The sequence below is a fragment of the Propithecus coquereli genome, unplaced genomic scaffold, assembly GCF_000956105.1.
Source record: "Propithecus coquereli isolate 6110/MARCELLA unplaced genomic scaffold, Pcoq_1.0 Scaffold711, whole genome shotgun sequence".
In the NCBI taxonomy this organism is placed as follows: domain Eukaryota; kingdom Metazoa; phylum Chordata; class Mammalia; order Primates; family Indriidae; genus Propithecus; species Propithecus coquereli.
In genome coordinates, this window is record NW_012153186.1 from 274,258 (window position 1) to 280,825 (window position 6,568).

Genomic DNA, 6,568 nt, shown 5'->3' on the forward strand with positions numbered 1-6,568 from the left:
ACCTGACTGGACCACGGACCCTGGAGATCGGCCCTGGGAGTTGGAAGTTAGAGTCCGAGATTCTGGCCCGCCCGGCTGCTGTTTGGAAGCGGCGCCGTGCGCTTGCGCTCTGAGTGAGGGTGGCAGCCACTTCCGCCAGGTGCCCAGGAAATCGGGAAAAGGCAGCCAGCTTGCAGCCAGCGGGAGTGAGGCAGACACAGGATACCGGGGACGTCAGAGGCAGGAGCAGCCCTGGTTCCAGATGTGCCCTCTGCCTCTCGAGGGACGCCAAAGCACCTTCTTATAAATTCATCCCTTGCTCGAAGCCACATCCAGTTAGATTCCTCTCACTTGCATCCAAAGCAATCCTTCACTAAAACCATGAGAAGAAATTCGCCACAATGTTCATAGTGAATATTTCTGCCTAGTGGAATAGGGGTGGTGTTTATTTTTCCTTAGTCCCAGGGCAAGAGGCCGTCTCGAAGTTTGAATTTGTTTTATTCTCGCAGCTCGAGACTTCAAGAAGTAGGAAATCAGAAAGACAACATGTTTCTAAAGAAAAAAAAAAAGAAAGAAAGAAAATAGCAGAGATTTCAAAGCCATTGAATAAATTGGTTATCTAGTTTATCTCTTACAACACTGATTATTTTTATCCTAATTATTTTCTCCCAGGTAATGAGGTAAGAACAATTAGTCCTGTTGCACAGGACAGATAGCTGTTCACTGAGAACCTGTAATTGAGCAGTTGCCTGAGGACATTCCCAGGCTTGAGGAGCAGCGATCCCCAGACGGGTTGCCATGGCATGAGGCATACGCTGATGGCAGCAAGTCGGTGAAGCTGGTGCTTGAAGGCCAGGCAGCTGGAAAGAACATTCTGGAAGGTCTTTTGCTGGAAGAACTATTCCATGGAAAGAACCACATCTGTTTCCTTCAGTACTTCTGTAAATTTTCCGGAGGTTGGTTTGGTCAAAGGGCGCGCTGGCAGACCCCTGCAGGGAACTTGCAAAGAGCTTATGATTCTCTCCGCAAGAGGACATGCGTTCAGAACTTGCTACTGTAAATTCAGAATGCGACAAGGTCATCTTCTCTTTCTCAGGTGTCTGTGCAGAGAAACACTGACGCTCAGCTGATGCAGAGGTAAGAGTGCCATCTACTGAAGCAAAGGCCTCATTTCCGGCAGCCCCATCGCTGATCCTGGGAGGCCTCCCAGCCGGGACCCCAGAGGGCTCCGTGGACGTGGGGAGTGACAGCACCAAGACCACAGGCAGCAGGACAGCTAAGGACGAGGCACAGTGGCAGCTCAGTGTCTGCGACAGAAAGGAGCATTTCGAAGCAGGCGGGTTGTTACCTGCTGGACCCAAAGTTGGTTGCAGCAAGGATCTGAGAAGACAGGCAGATGCCACCCCCGGGAGTCACCTGGGAAGGAGAGGTGCACACACTCCCCGGGAGCTTGGTGAGCCTGGCCTGCCGGGGGGCTGTGGGGGCAGACCCAGCAGCCAGGCACAAAGAAGATGACGTTAAAACAGGCAGGTCACGGATAGGGCTGGTGGCGCTTGCCCAGGCCAGGCAGAAACACACGGATGCCTGAGCTCCCAACTCCACACAGGACGCCAGGGGTGTGTGGGGAGGTGGGTGGGCATGTGGGGTCCTGGGCGTGAATATAATCACGTTTCCTTAGTTTCTCTGTGTGCAAATCGCAGGTGATAATACTGCACCACCCGTCCGCCTTGCACCACTGTGGGGCGCGTTAATTTGTCAGTGTTTTAAAGAGGCTTTGAAGATGCTAAGTGCTATTACGATAATTGCTACATAGAGTTCCTGAAAGAGCTCAAAGCAAGCTTGCAGTCGATTTGTCTCACTTTCATTTATGTTGTTGAGCTACGCATCTGTATGATTTGTACACATATGATACAATTGAAAATACTAGTGTCCCGTACAGAGGGCGGGGGTGCGCTCAGGGAGGGACCGCGGCACCTGTGCGGGTTGGATGCCTGGGCTCTGCACCGCCTTCAAGGGTGTGGCCACGGCCAGAGGGTCCTGGGGGGTCGTGATGAGAAGAACTTGTTATAAACCTCGGTTTCCTGGGGTTACGACTGAGGCAACAGGGCAGAGAAGACTGGACCCAAATCAGACATGCGCTAGTGGAGAAATAGCACCAAATTCTGCAGGGAATGAATGCGGAGCCCTGTCTTACCCTCGTGGTGTCTGGAAGAGACGGGCCCCCGGCGCGCGCCTTGTGCTGGGTCCAGAGCTGCCGCAGAGGCTGCTGCGACTGGCCTCAGTTAGTGCCTTGTCTGCTCAACCAGCGGGAGACAGATTTATCTTCCTGCCTCCAACCGGGCCCGGGCACACTCCAGGGGTGGCTTGGCCCATGGAGACCCCGCTGAAGGTGACCGAGGCTGTCCGCATCTCAGCCCCCACCTCGTGAAGGGAGTCCAGGGGCACCAGCTCCAGGGCAGAGCTGCCCTGAGATGGAGCCACCTGACTCCATGGGGGCTCTTAGTTCCAGAGGCAGCTCATTCCTTCCTTCCCGCCTTCACTCAACACACACGAGACAAGGGGCAGTGAGCTCCTGGGCACAGTGCAGAGACCTTGGCTACGAAAAAGAAGAGGAGGGTAATCTGAAAGCATAAAATAAGATAACTTGATCTAGTCTGAGGTTGGAATGTTCTTCCTGGAGGAACACTCGCTTGACATTTGGGGCGGATATGTGGTTGCAGGCAGAGGAACAGCTTGTGCAAAGGGCCTGAGGTCGTGAGGACTGTGCACGTGCTGCTCTGCGTGTCTAAAGCTTCTGTTCTCTTGAGATGCCCTCTCCACGCAGCCACTATTTCCACAGGTCACACTGTTCCCTGCCCTTTACAGTTGGCCCTGGGGCAAACTTTTCTTTGCAGCTCTTTGCTGACAGTTTTCTTAAATATCTATAGCTTCCAAAGCATGTCATTTGTATTTATTTACTTGTATTTATTTACGGATGAGTCATGAGGAAACTTACTGTGTGTGTGTGTATGTGCACATGTGTGTGTGTGTGGAAAACTAAGCAGTTCCCAGCATTCTGTGAGAGTCTTTCTGTCGGCATCTTTGTCGGGCTGGTCTCCATGTTCCGGAGGACAGGGCTGCAGCCGGCAGCTAACAGAGCCCCCAAGGCAGGCAGGTTGGATTTGAAGCACCGGGGAAGGTGGCTCGGGACTTTTTGCATACCTGCTGCCTGAAGTGTCACTTCTGCCTGGCCACAGTTACAAGGTGATCTCAGGTCCACCTCCCTGAAGACGTTATTCACGTGCTCCTGCCCCTGCCCACCGGAGAGCTGGGCCCGGGAAGCTCGGCCCACAGGGCAGGCAGAGACGCACAACAGTCAGGCGCGCCGAGGGTGTCCACCCAGGTGAGCCTGTGACAGGAAGCCAGCGCGCCACACGGAAGAGGCTGAGGGTGCGAGGAGGCTCCCAGAGGACGGAGCTGGGGGGTCCCTAGAAGCCCCCCGCTGGGAGTCACCATCCCAAACACTGGGGTCTGACCAAAGGTCTTTCTGGGTGCGGCGGGTGCGGGATTCCGGCATGGAGGAACTGTGGGCCCGTCCTGGCCACTCTCCCAGGACTGCGGCCGGTCTGGGTCAAGCCCCTGGGGCTCGAGGCTCCCGCTGGGGATGGGAGCAGAGGGCTTTTCTGCCCTGACCGAGTCGGGCCTGAGCTCTCTGAAAGGAGGACAGTGGCAGAGAACTCAGAGCCATGGGTGGGTTTTGCATTTTCTTTTTGGAAGAGGGAAGTCTTCCAGCCGCCCCGCACTCCAGCTCCTCTGCCCCTGGTCGTGGGCTCGCACCCGCCGCTGGCGCACCGGCCCTGCCCAGCGCCACCGCTCCGCCGCCCTCAGCCGCGCCTGGAGAGCCCCGGCCGGCGGGCCAGCCAGTGGGACGCGGACCTGGACTGGCTCAGGGCGAACCCCAGAGTCAATCCCCTCCCGTCGGGGGAGCCCCCGCCCCGAGATGGCGGTTCAGCGAAACCCTGAGTGTGAGTTGCGGCTCCTCCCTGGCTGGGAGCTCCTTGGCCGGAAGTGCAAGGTCAGGTGGCTTCAGGTTTGGCACCTCCTGGGTCCCCTCTGCGGCCTGTCGATGGCACTTTGTCCCTGTGTGCTCACGGGGTCTCCCTTCTCTGTGGCTGTGCCTCGGCTCTGCTCCTCCGGAAAGGACACAGTTCACACGAAACGGGGCTCACCTGCACGACCTGACTTCACCTTAGTCACCTCTTTAAAGACTCCGTCTCCAAATACAGTCGCCTTCTGAACTGTAGGGTGTCAGACATCAACACAGAAGTACTGGGGGACACAGGGAATTTGGGGGAAGGCGGGGTCACGGGGAAGGCAGCAAAGAACATCGAGCAGCTGCGATTTTATGATCCCATTAGCAGCAGGATGTGACAGAGAGGCTCGGTTATTCCTCCGGGCGAAGGGCCTAGATAAGACAGAGATAACTTTGTGCATCACCAAACTCTCATTACGTTTTCTTTGATGTTTTATTGCCGAATTCTTTTTTGCGTGGTGATATTCTGATTTAAGAGCAGGTAATACACACCGCAGCCAAGAATCTATTCCAGGTACTATAAATATGTTAGCTAGTATTTTCCTTCCCAGATTACTTCAGTGATAATTGATGTCAGTATGTTACAGTCCACCGAATTCCCAGCGGAATGAAGGCTCACAGAAAAAGAGTGCTCAAATATTTGACATGGCCAAACCTTCTTCCTTGTTAAAATATTAGAGTCATCTCGAAGTTTCCAGAAGCAAATACGTGTGTCTGCTCCTCCACCTTTGAATCAGGGGCCTAGTAGCCCTGTAAAAATATGTGATTCAGGCATGAGTCAAATAATTTGGCGAGTACGTTACTAACTAATAAAATATCTTTTCTCCCCACAATCTACTGACTATCTGGGATAACTTAATCACGCAGAAGCAAAATCGATGCTCAGTGCTGGGAAAGAGATAAGAATCATGGAGACGTGTGCACAGAGCTACACTGGAGAAGTCTAGCGTGCTGGAGATCACGTGGATGAAAGAGGAACCTTGGAAAGAACACGCACTCACACGTAGGGATCTCTGCGGCTGGCTGGGTTCTCAGCCGCCACCCACGCACGCCGCATCCTGCAGAGGTTACCAGATCACCCTGCTTCACTCCTCTCATGGAGCCCACAGCGCACGCTTCCGGAGAAGAGGTGGCATCCTGACTGTCCTAGGGTTACGTCACCTGGCGGAAAGGACTTTTGAACAATCTGAAAATCCAGCGAGTCTCACTCTGGTTAAAGTGATGCTACCTGCACAGAGTGGACCCCTGGGCCTTCTGACGGGGCTGGTTTGGCTGGGGGCGGGGAGGCGCGGCTTTCTGTAGGGGTAGGGTGGAGGCTCCATGCGCTCAAGTGACGCTGGGCCCTGTGGGAGGACGTGTGTCCTTCCAGGACGCAGCAGGGCGTGTGCTCAGGCGTCCTGCCTGGCTTCGCCTGCAGAGATCTGGCCAGGTGGGAACATCAGAGAAAAGCAACCTCTCCTAGAAGGAAGTGAAAGGGCGATGTGAGGAGCTGCCACTTCTGGCTGCTGCCACCGTGTTCATCCTGGAGTGGCTCAACCGCCCCCTCCCTGCTCTCGCTGCGTACACGGTGGGTCTCTGCAATCTCTTCCCCGTGCGGCTGCCAGAGTGAGTTTTTAAAATCGTATTGAGGTATGTCTCGTATGCAGCGCAATTTACCCGTCTCACACGTACAGTTTGATGAGTTTTGACAAATGCATATGGCCGCGTGAACAACCACCCTGACAAAGATTTAGGACATTTCCACCACCCAAAAATGTCCCTCATGCCCCGCTTCAGCGGATGCCTCCTGCCACCCCCGGTATCCTCTGACCTCGTCCTGTCCCTGCAGACATGCCTTTCCTGGAGTGTCACGTGGATGGAACCGATCACAGAACACACAGTTTGTGCGCGGCCGACGCCTCGGGCGAGCCAGTGGCTGATTCCTTCTCATTGCTGAGCATGGTCCGCCGTGCGGACAGGCCACAGTCGTTCCGCGTTCATGGGAGAATGGGCACGCGAGCTGTCCCCAGTTTCAGCCATTAAGGGTAAAACAGCTGCATGAATTCAATCGCAGTCTTCAGACACACGTGTTTTCATTTTCCTCAGGTAACTGCTCAGGAGTGAGATTTTTGACACATATGTTACGTGTATACTTAACTTTATAAGAAAATGCCACCTGTTTTTCAAAGTGGCTGGGCTGTTTTACACTCCCACAAGCGAAGTATGAAAGTTTCAATTGCTCCACAATTACATTAACATTCGCTATTATCAGACTTCGAAATTTTTTGCCATTCTAGAAGAGATTTTACTTTTCATTTCTAAAACTAATTTCATTTCATTCCTAACTAGTCAGATGACTAATGGGGTTGAGTATGTTTTGTGCTTATTAACCATACACATACCTTTTTATTTTCTTTTGAGACACAATCTCACTCTGTCATCCTGGCTAGAGCGCAGTGGCATCATCATAGCTCACAGCAACCTGCAACTCCTGGGCTCAAGCGATCCTCCTGCCTCAGCCTCCCAAGTAGCTGGGAC